Here is a 14,710-nt window from a genome sequence, read left to right as displayed (position 1 = left end):
ACAGGGAGATGGGCTTCTCACTAACCCTCACTGTACTCTGCATCCTCATTGATAAAACAAAGACGTTGAACCCAATGATCTGTAAGTTTTCCTTGTATCACTAATATTTTGTGAGTTGGCAAGTACACAATTGCATTTTATGGTGTTAGGTTTGACAACAGGTAATTTGTACTCTTCCCAGGCAGCATGTGACAACTTAGGAGCTCTCCTGCTGGTCACCGAGCTGCAGAATAAGTTGCCCGACTATAAAGGGGGCCATCTTCCCAGGGGATCTCCCTTTTTTCTGATGTAATTTTCTGATTCTCATGTCCTTCCTTCCACCTTGTTTAGCTTGTATTTTAATGACTTTTTACCAGCCAAGGATAAACCAGCAGTTGTCCTTGGGCACAGTACTCACCCCAGGGAGCATTCTGGAAATGTGTGGACTTTTTGGTCTTTTAGTATAGTAAAATCTGAACATTTAAATGTTAAAACACATGGAAAAAAACCATTAAAACACATGGATTTTCTTTTCGCCCATTACTTAAAAAGTTTTTTTTGTATAACAAGGCATTATACATATAATAAATATTATATATGTTAATTATGTGGACAGGTAGGTTATGTATCTGTGATTTTCACTTTAGGATAGCATAGAGAACATTATATAATATTTATTATAAGAAGGATATGGTATGGTTAAGGATCACCACTATAAACATACGATGAGGCTAACCTGGATTGTAATAGGAAGAAAGGAAAGAAAATGTTTTCCATTTGCTTAATAATAGGTACTGTGCTTTGCTCTGTATGCTATCTCATTTATGTATGCTAGCTCATCGTTCTAAGGTAGGTGGTCTTATTACTCCCCTTCCACATTTGAAGGTACTGATGCTTAAGGAAATATATTAACTTCTTCATTCCTTCATCAAATCTTCATCAAATATTTTGGTGACTGCTACGTGCATTACAGGGGCTTGGGAGAGAGTTGGGGACAGAAAAGACACAATTTCTGCCCTCAAGGAACTCACACTTTAGTAGAGAGATGATTAAGCAAAGCAATAATAAGGCAAGTCACATCACATTGGGTGTCATGACATGTGAATGAAATGCCTTGAGAAAACTTGCCCATAGCTAATCTGTGGATTCGATTAGATTGGGAGTGGGGGTGGGGGGTCCACATGAAAACAGACATTGCTTTTTTGACTGAAGTAACCACTGTACTACCATTACTAGTATCATATTACAAGGTTGTCACCTCTTCTAAGGTTGTCTAGAAAGGTGCCTGAATGTGTGAATGAGAAACCAAGGAGAAAAAGCTGTTGAAAGCAACTATTACCAGACATTTTTTTCCTGTTCCCTTCTGGTCAGATGCAGCTTTTTTCTCTCTGCACACCTAACACTAGTACTGTACAACAGTTTCTAGTTCTGTACTTCATTACCTTAGTTTGTAATATTACTAATACTTATTAAAATGCACTTCTAAAATGTTAAGTATCAAATACTGTTAAATGTTTTCCTGGTTTCTCAAGTGTGGTTTTCTTTTTCTTTTCTTTTCTTTTTTTTTTTTTTTTTTTTTACTTTATTAAAATACTGAGTTTATTTCACATGTATATTTTTGTCTCCCCACCATTTCCATTTGTCTGACCACCACTACTACTATGTCCTATCATAACATTCCATACATACTTAAAACCAAGCAAAGGGTGGAGTTCCATCTTTAAAAACTAAACAGGCATTTTTTTTTTAATTTTTATTTATTTATGATAGTCACACAGAGAGAGAGGCAGAGACATAGGCAGAGGGAGAAGCAGGCTCCATGCTCCAGGAGCCCGATGTGGGATTCGATCCCGGGTCTCCAGGATCACGCCCTGGGCCAAAGGCAGGCGCTAAACCACTGCGCCACCCAGGGATCCCATAAACAGGCATTTTGGACAACACATTCTTGGCAATGGAACCTGGACAACATTTATCAGACACGGTAGGGAAAGTTCTCACTCTGCATTATAAAAAGGACAGCCAGATATCAACTGTTACAGAAATGAAAGAAGACGGAAAATTTTAACAAACTGTTTAAACTATTTTCTTAAAGAGACTTCCTCCACTGCCAGAGATCTTGAATAGCCTCTTGGTCAGTCATCCGGAAGCAATTCTTCACATAATTGATGAACTTGGCTTCCACTTTGGGAAGAGAACCACCTTTTTCTATACTTGCTTGCATTTTTGCTTTAATGTCTTCTACAGAACTAGGTCCTTTCGGTGTTTTGGGAGTCTTTTCCTGTTTTTTGAAAGATTCTTGACCTTTTGTTCTTGGTGTTGATGGTTTTGAGTCTTTTCCATTCTGGTTTGATTTTTGTGCATTTTTGGCTGGAGTACCTCGTATAGATTTCTTTACTGGAGCCTTTTCTTCAGCTTCCTCATCATCAAAATCATCATCATCATCATCATCTTCATCATCGTCGTCGTCATCGCCGTCGTCATCATCATCTTCATCAGCAGCAAGTTTTACTTTTTTCTGTGGAACCTTGCTACCACTTCCAGGGGCAGAACGCTTTCCAGATATACTAAGAAGTTTCACATCCTCTTCTTCTTCATCTTCTGACTCTGCATCTTCCTCTACAGCTACTAAGTGCTGTCCACTAATATGCACAGGACCGGAACCACACTTCAACCGTAAGACCACAGGTGGTGTTATTTCAAAGCCCCCAAGGGACACCGTTGGCTGTACAGACATTTTCAAAGTTGCCAGAGTGACTTTAATTGGACTGCCTTTATAATTCATTGCCTCTGCTTCAACAATGTGCAATTCATCCTTTGCACCAGCTCCCAAACTGAATGTTCTTAAAGATAACTGGTGCTCATTTTCATCATTATCCACCTTAAAGTGGTAATCTTTGTCAGCCTTTAGTTCACAACCAAAAAGATAGTTCTGGGGCCGCAGGGGGCTGATGTCCATGTCCATTGAATCTTCCATGGAGCGGTGGCACACACTTAGGTGGGAGAGAAGGTGGACGGAGACACACGACTACCGTTCCTCAGAACAGCCGCGCAGGAAGGAATCACAGCAGGGTCAAGTGTGGTTTTCAGAAACAGCCTCAGTTTTATTCCCCTGTGGAAATCTAGCTGTCATACCCAACTTCTGATAAGTGCACCCACTCTATGAGGTAAGAAATATGTGTGCTAAAAACCCGGATGTAGACACTCTTAAAGATGAAACAGCAGGGGCTTTGGGCCAGACATCTGGAAAAGTGATGAGACCCATTCCATGGATAAGTGGTAGAGAGGTTCCCAAGCCTTCTGTTAAAAAAGGGAAAAAAATAGCCAACAGGTAGAAAGAGCTGACCTACAAGCCTAAAATATAGTCTGTGAGAATGCTTGGGAAAAATTTAGGAAACTAAAAAACTTGGAAAGTTATGTTCTATCCAGTGTTGGAATATCTAATGACTTCTACAGTGAGATAAAGATTAGAGAAAAAGATCTGCAGGTCTTTTTAGATCTTAAAACTCTGTTCAAGTTGTATATTCCTTTAAACAGAGTAGCAGGCAAAGCTTATGTTTGGTCTTTTAATCATGATTTCTACTCTCCAGAAAAAAAAAAAAAAAAGAATGATCTAGAAGAGACAGCTCTTCTCTAGGGGTCCTGGTGACAGCTGCGAACGAAGTCATCCTCCTGGTGCTCTTAACTACAGATCCAGCAAGACTTGTGATACTGTGGCTATTTTCCTTAAAAATATTTCTCCCCAGAGAAATAAAAAGCTTCAGGAGGACACACCCGGTAAACTCCAACTTCTAACATGATGACATCCCCACCTAGGCACCATGCAGAGCTCTCATAAATTCTTAAAGTAATGTGGACTTTTTGGTAAAAAAAAAAAAGTAAACTGAAAACACATCAAACACTGAGTTATCTTTTTCACTCATTCTTTCTCTTTTATGGGATGTTCTTCAAGATCCTCAGAGATAAACAATATTCTAACCCTGTGTTTACTATTCAAAACGGCTATGGCAAATAAAAGGTAATTTTACATATATTCTATAGAAATTGTCCTAGTGTTATTCTTTCTTTTTTTAAGATTTTATTTATTTATTCATGAGAGAGGCAGAGACACAAGCAGAGGGAGGAAACAAGCTCTCTGCAAGGAGCCCGATGTGGGACTCGATTCCAGACACCGGGATCACGCCATGAGCTGAAGGCAGACGCTCAACTGCTGAGCCACCCAGGCGTCCTGTCCGACTGTTTTCATAACTATTCCTTTTAATGCTATAGATGCTCAATATTTTGACAGAACCCAATCTACCATTCCTGCTTTAAGTATATCTCTTTAAAGGCACACTTCTCCCTAACAGTAATTAGCAATCTTACAAAGAACAGCACGGTTAATTTCTCAAGCTGCATAACCTGAACTGATTTCCTAAATTTGAGGGTTAACTTTAAATTGTTTCTGTAATATTTTTTTAGTATTCACCACCAAGTCAGCACTGGTCAGCTCAGGCCCTGGGGAATTCAGTATCTATCTTGTACAGTCAGTTCATCTTTTGCAACTATATTGGCTAACTTGCAAATTTATCTGTAGCATGCCTGGATGGTTATGTAGAGAGAGCAGCTATTCTCTGGGGGCTAATGTCTCTTCTCCACCAATCAGAATGCAGTGCATGATTCATTAGGTTTGTTGGCTAGATTATTTAATTCAATATAAATTATTTAATTCCTATGGCCTTCCTGGTATTCAATATGAATGAAACAATTATTCCTGGACACAATCATCCAAATACCACCACACGGTTTTACCAAACCCCAAGATAGTCGTTAAATCCCATCTATCTACTGCTTTACATAAACTACTCATGCTGAGTTTTTGAGGGTTATAACATTACTGAAATTGTTTGGATTCAATAAGGGATTATACATTATTCTACATTTAATGAGAGAATATCCCAATTACATAGCAATGTGAAAAATCATAAACTATTTCTAGGTAACAGTGGTGCCCATGTTTTGATAGCTTCCTTCCTTTTGTCATCTCTCTCCTGGGGAAAGGAACAACTCTATTTTTTCCAAATGTAATTCTGCAGCTTAGAAGCATTCCTTTAGGCTAACCATCTCTCGACATCATGACTATCCAGTCAATGGCTAGTTGAAATAGCACATATGGCTGGTCTACTCTCTCTCCTATTGGAATCTATGTGACATGTGTCCTTAAACATGGTATGCCTTGTCTTAGATTGGGCTCTCTGGAAACAGACTCTGAGGCAGACAGACATCCTGCAGGGAAGTGAGGAAGTCAGGAATGGTGGAGGATTTGCATTGCTTTTGCAGTTCAGCTTATCCTTCGGGGCATTTGAGACTGAGATGACCTCTGTGTCTCTGTACCATCCAGTCATTGGCTTATGGGATGCTCTCTGGGAGGGGACATGGCCCTGCAGCCAAAAGCAATTTCGATCAGTAGCTAATACTCCCCGCAGCTGGGGAAATGAGGGGTTAGTCCTAAGGAGAGCTCTTGGAGCACCATCTACCCCTTAGCCTCATTCTTAGGAAGTCCTGGGTAAGGGATATTGACAAAGACTGAGATATGAGGGAATAGCATTATTTCTTTCTACAGTCCTATTTTTTTTTTTTTCTCTCAATAAAGCTTAATCGAAGTCTGTAAAAAATCATTACCCTTTTTCCTCCTTTCCTTCTCTCCCTCTTTTGTCCTAAACAAGGCCATGGATGGAACGGAATAAGGGAGACCCCAGAGATTTTCACCCCTGGAGAATAACAAACAGTGTAGCAGTGTCATGCAGATCCCATGAGACCTAGTTGGAACCATGGGAGCTGGAGTTACAAAGGTTTGCTTGGAGACCTGTGAATAAAAGGGCACTTGGAAGATGTCTAGGTTTAGGAGATAAAGGTTGTAAGTGACTATTTGGTTTTTTCCCTCATTACTCCTTGCTGAAGCAAGCACGACGCACTGGGTACTCACACTGGCACTCCCCTAGCCAGCCACACTTAAGCACCCTTCCAGTCTTAAAGGAGGCTCCTGCCACTCTCAGGTAGAGGCAAAAGAGCGTTATCAAGGGTCCCCTTTTCTTTCCCCTCACAGCTTATACCTGTCCTCCTGCTTGATTTTCCATGACCCTTTCTTTCATTCATTCATTCACAGTCATTAATTTGCTCATTCATTTACTGACCTTCTACTGTGCGCCAGTTCTGTTCTGGGTAGCCTGGTTCTTGATAGGTTGCCTGAAACTACTGACACTTGTTTAGTGTCCCTTTCGGTTCTTGCCCATCCTTTCACTTTACTCATAGCTGGTCCCGATCTTTGCTCTCTGTGCAGTTGGTAGATGTGGCTGGTTCTGTTGTTTCTTGTGATCAGAAACCCTGATACCTGCTTGAGGACCCTGGTCAGAGGTCCTCATCTCCACATTACACCTACTAAGTGGTTTCTCAGAATGGCTTTGACCTTCAAAGTCAGACCCATTTCCTCCAATCACAGATATGCTGCTGCATCATCTGTAACCCATTGCTACCAAATCCACTGTGAACAAAAGGCAAATACATGGCTATGGCTGGGACACCTGGGTGGCTCAGCAGTTGAGTGTCTGTCTGCCTTTGGCTCAGGGCCTGATCCTGGAGTTCTGGGACAGAGTTCCACATTGGGCTTTCTGCACGGAGCCTGCTTCTCCCTCTGCCTATGTCTCTGCCTCTCTCTTTCTGTCTCTCTCATGAATGGATAAATAAATCTTAAAAAAAAATACATGGCCATGGCTATGGCAAAGGCCAAATGGGAAAGCCAGATCACAGAGGCAGAGGACAATAGGTACACATATAGGTACACAAAGGGAAAGATGAACCACAAAACTAGGCTCACACTCTCTTATGACAAATTAATCCTTTGACTTTGTGGGCACAGTTATTTGCCTCTTTTTTTTTTTTTTTTTTAATCATTTCTCTCCCAGGGACTGAACCTAACTAAACAATTGTTCCACTTTTCATTTGGAAAACACTTTGATATTCTGATTTTATTCTGGTCCAATAGTCCTATGTCCATTTACTTATGGCTTCAAGTGTTCGACTTGGTGGGTTTTAAGATCTTTTCCTATTTTCTTGCTCAAAAATGTTGCATTTTTATTTTATGACTTGCTTCAATATAAGTTCCTTTTCAAAGAGAATAAGTCAAGAGATTGAGTGTGCTCATTCTGAAGCCTAATACCTATTTAGGATTTTCAGTGTCTCAATCTGCCTCAATGCCAACACGAAGGACGCTAGGGTAGCAACAGGTGTCCTATGTGTGTTATGTACATTAGCTCCTTTAACCCCACAACAGCCCTATGATGTAGGCACTGTTATTTCCAATTTATAGATAAGGAAACAGAGGAACAGAGAGTAACCTGCCCTCTATCACCAGGAAATCCAACTCCAAAGACTATGCTCTTCTCCATTAAGATATACCACCTGGCTGGAAAGGCATTCAAAGATAATTGCAAAATCCACTTATAATGCCCATTTTGTTTTGAATGCTTTCCTGCTACTCCCTCATGCAGACTTTTCCCATGATCTCTGTGCTATTTATTCAAGCCAGTAGGCCACAGCTGGCAAAAATTCACTTACTATGCAGCTTAAACATAGGAGCCTGCTTTTCTGTCTCACTTCTTTATTGACTTTCCATATATTTCCTATTTTCACTTGAAGATGTATCTGGAGTCCCCTGGCTACCTCTGTTAATTTTTTCTCCTTGCCATGTTTCGTTTTTCATTTAAATTTTGTAACAGTGTTATCTGAGTTAGTCAAGATAGAACTTTTATGAAAGACTCAATATCAAAATTAAGTTGCACTGCAAGGTATTATGGGTAAAATTGGAGGGAAGGGCATTAAAAAATCTCCATTGCGGTTCTCTGACTGAGTCTATTTGAGGCTAATGCAATAATCTCGACTTGATTTATGATTATATATTCTGACGTATAAAAAGCTATTTGTAAATAGTTTAATAAAAGGCTATTGCTCCAAATTTCAAATTAGCAGTGAAAGTGATTTCTATTAGAGAAGACATTTGTGGAGGATTTTGTTCTTGATGCTTAATAAAGTGAGTTCTTTTTCTCAATGCAATACACACTGTTGACTTGTAGCACAGCTCTAGGGACCTGATGTTGTATTCAAAGAGTAAAAACATATCTCTGCTCATTGTTTATTTACTACATTTTGGGGTACATATGGCAAAATTATTTTCCTTACCGTTCCCAGTTCAGTTCTTTCTCTTGATTATGTGTTAAAAATATGTGCATGAGGTTCTTCAGTATCTCAGTTTAACAATGTGAATCTCCAAGCTTCTTTTATTAAATGACATTTCCAGTATTTTAATGAGGGTTTGACATTTTCACATGTTACAATTTTGTTTTATTTTTATATTCATTGAAGTGACTTTCATGCTGCCTTTGTGTGCTGTCGATTTATAATTTCTAAAGGTACTTGGAGACACCTTTTCAGAAAGAAGAAGTACATCAGGAAATCATTCAGGATTCTCAGTGTTAGTATTCAGAGGAGTGCATTTTTAAAAAATGACTTGCAAGCTTTAAGTGTAGAGTTTTTGTTCTGAGCAACATTGCAATGGTAGGTTCTTTGGAAATGGCAAAAGCCACACATGATTTAGACCAGGGCCTACAAATTTGAACAACCAGAGGACCTGGTGGGGACACAGGTAAAAGAGGCAGGCCCAGGGGTCTGTGGAAGACTGAAGCAGACATGCTTTCCCCAAAGAGGGCAGCTGCAAAATTGCGTTTTCTGATGGTCGCTGTGAGGGAAAGTCCAAGGTCATCAGATTTTTCAATATTCTAATGGAATATAGGACTCTGGATGTGTAAGTAAACTGTTCTATCAACTTTGGCTGTTTCTGGTCCAGGTTTATCCAGCACATAACATGCATTATGTACATAGTGAATGACCAATGCTCCAAATAGTCAAGAAGGAAAGGTATGGTTGGAGATTGCTTTCAAATGATTCAGCAAAGCATGACCTCATTCTGGGACTCTTTAATTGCCTACTAATAGCCGAGCACTGTGTGACAATGTGGGGGTCATTCTGAGGAGGCAAAAGTGACCAAATTGCACCCTCATTTTTTTTTAAATTTTTTTTTAAATTTTTATTTATTTATGATAGGCACACAGTGAGAGAGAGAGGCAGAGACACAGGCAGAGGGAGAAGCAGGCTCCATGCACCGGGAGCCTGACGTGGGATTCGATCCCGGGTCTCCAGGATCGCGCCCTGGGCCAAAGGCCGGCGCTAAACCGCTGCGCCACCCAGGTATCCCCTGCACCCTCATTTTTTAAAGAACCCAAAGTCTAGCAGAAGGTCTGAGACACTACAAACATAACTAAATGGAAGTAAGGTAAATTCCCAAAGGGATGTTCAAATGAAATTCAAGGGATGGAGAAGTCACATGTGGTTGGTGAGATCAGGAACAGGTTCATGGCTATTCAGATGAGCCTTGATAGTGAATAAAGGATTGTGGTAAATACAGGCAAGAGGAAATTCCAGAGGGAAGAAACAGAGAGCCGAGGTATGGAGGCAGAAAAACAGGAGCATGGGGATGCTTAGAAAGCAGCAAATCTCCCTTGTAAAGGCGGGGAGCTCTCAGTGAGAAAGCAAGCAAGGGAGGTATGAGTGTATGTTACAGACGACTGGCCAGAGGAGTCAATACAAGGATTTTAGTAAACAGAGACAAGCTGTCAATGTTTTTTGACTTAGTACTGTATCTCACATTTTTTTAGGTATGAGAAGTTAAAAAACAAGAACGCAAAACAGGAGAGAGGGTACTGGAAGTTAGGACTTCAATGTACACATTCGGAGCAGACCACAAACAGTCCATAACAAATAAGCATGTTAAGAATGCAAGAGTTTGTTCCTGTTCTTGTAAAGCTACTGAAGCAATATTGGAGTAATATTATTAATGCCTTAGTGTATTGATGATGAAAGTGATCTTAGCTGCAGAATGAGAGCATTGTGATGGAATGCTAATGCAGCCTGTGATACATATTATATATTATAGAGAAAACCAAGTACTTTGTGCTTCCTTCTATAATAAAACTGACCAGGTTGCCAATTAAGTCACAACCTTGTACCCTGTTTCTAGCAAAGAATCTAGCTCATAAGTAGGTGCTCAAAAAATACTGGGAGAATGAATGAAGAATGGTACTAGATGGTGCTTCATTAAAAAAAAAAAAAAAAAAAAAAAAAGCCAGGTATTTGGAGCCTCAGATAACCCTTTCATCAACTCTGAGTTTCTTGCCACTCTATACACCTTGTGGCTTTGGACCTGAAGAGCACAAAGTGAGATATTTTATGGAAAGATAAAAGAAGCAGAAGGGAGTTCTCCATAATAGTTTGAACAAAGAGTGGACTTACATCTTACTGGAGGTGAGGTTTTAAAGGCAGAATGCACAGAAAATGTGTCATGCAGTGCAAATCATCCTTGAAAATTTTTTAGGAAGGTACTGCATTGGAGATGTATAAAACACACCTCTTTTTCTTCCAGCATTGAACAGCCCACTCCTTTTTTTTTTTTTTTTTTTTCTGTTTAGCATGGATTGAAGTTGCTCTGAATTGAAGGGTTATATTATATGAAAAAGGTATTTTTAATGCTAGAATTAACTCCATGTGGTGATATGCTGTCACCATGAAAAGCACCCCAGGACTGAGATGACCCGAGGATGGCAATTTTCTATCTCCTCTCTGAGTCCCACGTTAGGATGTATGACTGTTGATGACTATTGAGTGGAATGGTAGAAGGAAATCTCATTCTATCTCTCATGCCCAGCCCTCTCAAATCTCATTTGACCCAGCACATGAGGGACTGATTCCCATCAAGGTACAATACATGTATGATTTCTCTCTGTCCAGAAGTGGGAGAGATGAACTGTATCTGGCCAAAGCACAGGAGCTTGCTGCTTGTGCTCATCAAAGTAAGGATCACCTATGGCCAGGGTGATGTTCACAGAGATATCATAAGGAAGTAAGCTAGTAAGCAGGTGTGGATCAGGAGCTAGGCAGGAGATGAGGATGGGAATATGATAAACAAAAAAACAACAAACAGAAAGCCACCATGGCTAACACCACTTAGGTGCCATACAATTTGACATAATTAATGGAGCAGCAGAGTGGGTAATCGCTGTACAGAGCCCTGGACTGTGGGTCAAGAGACCTGGCCTCTAGTTCTGGGTGCACCTTGGCCAAGTCCTCTCTCTTCTCTGTTCCCTTAAAAGACATCCCTTCCAGTTTTAAGATAGTAAACACTCTCTGGAATACCTTTCCTCAAAAAATTTTAATGACACTTTAATGTCTTACGGATTAAACCTATTTCTTTGGCTGGTCTCAAAGGTTCACCATAAAGTAGCTCCAGTCTGCCTTTGCAGTATTTTTTTTTCCTCTCTCAACTTAGAAAACCCAACATGATCATTTCTTTCTTGAATTTTCCCTGTATTTTCAACTCTTCCTTTGTTCTTTTCTCTGACTGCAACCTCTGCCCCTCTTTATCCGTGAATATTCTTCTCATCCTTCACTGCATGCCATGCAACATCATTCCTGTGAAGCAACTCTGTATTTCCTCAAGATGACTAGGCTGTATTCTTCTGTAGGGTCCCAGTCACTGCTCTTTAAGTACCAAGTGGCAATGGGGGATAGGAAGCTCCCTGTCACCTTTTAACAACACATCTGACCTCGCCTGGCAGTTCAACCATTATAGGGGCCTATGTGGTGTTAGATCTGTAGGAAAATGAATAGATTTGGCTGGTAATTGAGGGAAAGACCTTTAAAATGATGCTTTTGCGCAGCTCTGGAAACACTGCTATTCACAGTGAGGTTCTGGAAACAGTGAGGCATAGATGACATTTCTTTTAAGCAATATGCAAAGTTTTCCCCAGAGGAAAGAGATTAGAAGACAACATTAATTATTCTCAAGACTGTGAGTCCTGATTTTCACTAATTACTTAAATTTGCCACCTGCCTATTCTGACTGGTGACATTCCACTGGTGGGAATCTGGACCTGCAGAGAGAAAAATCTTCCTTCTGAACAGGCCTGCTGGGTCTCTCCAACATGTCGAATGTGCAAGAAGCAGAGCAACAACTCAACCATCCTAGGGAGGAAGTCTGGGTCTAGGACTCTCAACCACCATTTGTCACCAATGGAAAAAATTCAGGAAATTCATCTTATCATGAAGTGTACTGGTTAAAAGCATGGACCCTAGAGCCACACTTCCTGGGATCCAATCTCAGCCTCCACCCTCCCACCTGGTTGACTTCATGGCATTGGGCCAATCATCTAACCTCTCAGTGTTCAGGGCTTTGGCTAGATTTGAATACCGTTGGATAAAAAGACTACCTCTGGCCCTCCCTGGGGATGTTGACAGCAGGGCCAGAGCTACACTGGCTCTAGAAATACCTGTTCTGGAGACTCCCCAAAATTCTTCTACCCTTTCCTCAAGGTTTTCAACCCTCTTCTCAGCAGGCCCATTTGACTAGATGACTTCCAGGAATCCTCCCATCTTGTACTCTGCGGTCTTATAATTTCTCTGGGTGAGGATGGGTAAAATGGGTCAGATGAAGAAATTACTGGTGAAGCAAAGGCAGCTACAACATGCAGCCTCCTCCTGCTTTCTGATACCAATTATTAACTTGGTTTTTCACTCATTTGGCTAGTATTTATTAAGCATCTACATGGAACAATGGACTAGTCAGATTAACAAATGTCTGTGAAATCTGAAGCAGTGCATATGGTACCTCTTTAAAATATACATAACAGCGAATGAAAACTCTCTGAAACATACATAATTCCCTCACCTTTTATTTATTAGGCATGAGAAAATCCTGGTGTTTGCCCTTATCCAGTTTATGGCCCATTGGAGTCTCAATTACAATATAATTCAATGAGCACTAAATGGGAGAAATACAAGGAGAATTTAGGGGGGAAAAAAAACCAACTCCCAGCTAATCCACAATTTGGGCTCTTGGAAGAAGTAATCTTTAAAAAAGACCTATGGTCCTGAAAACTGAACAAGGGCTTACTATTCAAGGAGCAGGGAGTGAGGACAGGTGGAGAATGCTCTGGACAGAAGGACAGCAACATGAAGAGGTATGGATGGAAGAGAGCATAGCCCTTTTTGGGAACCTGAAATAATGACTTTCAAGATGAGCAGACTCATGGAGGAGTCTGAATTTGAACCTGTGGACAAAGAATGGCTACTGAGATTGTGACTGAGAGAGTTATAGAATGATATTTGGGTTTTAGGAAGACTATGCTGGTCATAGCAGAAGCATGGGTGGAGTAGTCCTAGCATGAGGCAGCCATTCAAGCCTGCCCCCATCAAGGCCCTGAGGGGTATGGTTGAGAAAGAGGGCCCAAGGTCACTGGTAGATCTGAGTTCCAACATTAGCAGGAGAAAAAACTGATTATGACTTTTTGTAGTAATTCTGCTCTCTCTGGACTTTAGTTTTCTTTTTTGTAAAATGATTATTTCTGAGGTCAAGGAAGTTTATTTCTATGTCATTTTTAGGACCTACTATTAATTGGGTTTACAATTAATGCTGCTGCTTCTTCCTCTCCTTCTTCTTGATATTTTAAATTTTCTTTTATTCTTTCTCTTTCCCTCTCTCCCACCCTCTGCTGTCTGTATTAGTTTGCTAGGGCTGCCATAACACATACCATTGACTAGGTGGCTGAAACAGAAATTGATTTTCTCTCAGTTCTGAAGGCTGGAGGTCTGAGGTCAAGGTGTCAGCAGGTTTGGTTTCCGGTGAGGCCTCTCTCCTTGACTTGCAGACAGCTGCTTTCTCACTATCTTCACACTGTCTTTCCTGTGTGTGCGTACATCTCTGGCATCTCTGTGGGTCCAAATCTCCTCTTCTTATGAGGACACCAGTAAGAATGGACTATGACCCATCGAATGTCCTTATTTTAACCCACTCCCTTCCTTAAAGGTGCTATCTCCAAATACAGTCACATTCTGAGGTCCTGGGGGTTAGGGCTTCAACATATAAGTTTGGGCAGGGGGCACAATCAGTCCATAATTCTCTCTAAGGTTTCTCTGGAATTGAATTTGTTGCAACCAGAAATATCTGGGCTGGTATGGAGGCACAACCCTAATCTGGAATTCTCTTTTCTATGTCCTTTCAACCTCTGTTTGATCCTCATCTCACTTATTGATGGTGATGACATAGACCATCCATCTGTGGGAAAAGCTAGAAGGGCTTTTCTTCTTTCTTACACTAGCCAAGATGTTTTTTTCTATAGGAAAAGAACTTCTGAATTTCAACCTCTACAATATCAGGCCTTGGTCCTTCCTTCATTTGGCTTTGGTCTTTCCACTCCAGTGATATTCTTACTTTTTGGCTGGGCCTTGTTTTCTTTCCCTTTGCTTGGGCCGCTCACAATAACTTCCAAATGAATCTATATCCTGTCCTTCCTACCCTCTTTCAAAATCAGTGCTAAAACCCACAACGATCTGCAGAAGCTTACTGCATTAATGTTTTTTCTGTGCTTCTTGTCATCAGCCAAACTGAACTTGCTTACACATTTCAATTGCAGTCTCTTTAAGGCCAGGATTTCATTTCATTTTCTGGCTTTTGTCCACTGTGTTTTAGCAGCACAAAAGGGCCACGCATCCCTGGCACCCCATGAATAAATGAAATCGCACACTGTAATAATGACAATAGGGCATGCACTCCTCTACCTGCCTACCGAGCAAACTGTTCTTTTGACTATTT

The 14,710-nt window shown here is 40.7% G+C and overlaps 1 long non-coding RNA gene and 1 pseudogene across 50 annotated transcripts in view; both read right to left on the bottom strand.

Annotated features, from left to right (window-relative positions):
- The window catches only part of LOC144314152 (uncharacterized), a 240,698-nt gene that overhangs the window by 165,907 nt on the left and 60,081 nt on the right, over positions 1–14,710 (bottom strand). The window lies entirely within an intron of this gene.
- LOC144314151 (nucleophosmin pseudogene) lies at positions 1,922–3,055 on the bottom strand (annotated as a pseudogene).

The sequence above is a fragment of the Canis aureus genome, chromosome 5, assembly GCF_053574225.1.
Source record: "Canis aureus isolate CA01 chromosome 5, VMU_Caureus_v.1.0, whole genome shotgun sequence".
NCBI lineage: Eukaryota > Metazoa > Chordata > Mammalia > Carnivora > Canidae > Canis > Canis aureus.
The sequence above is the reverse complement of the archived record's forward strand: the minus strand, read 5'-3'. Positions and strand labels throughout refer to the sequence as shown.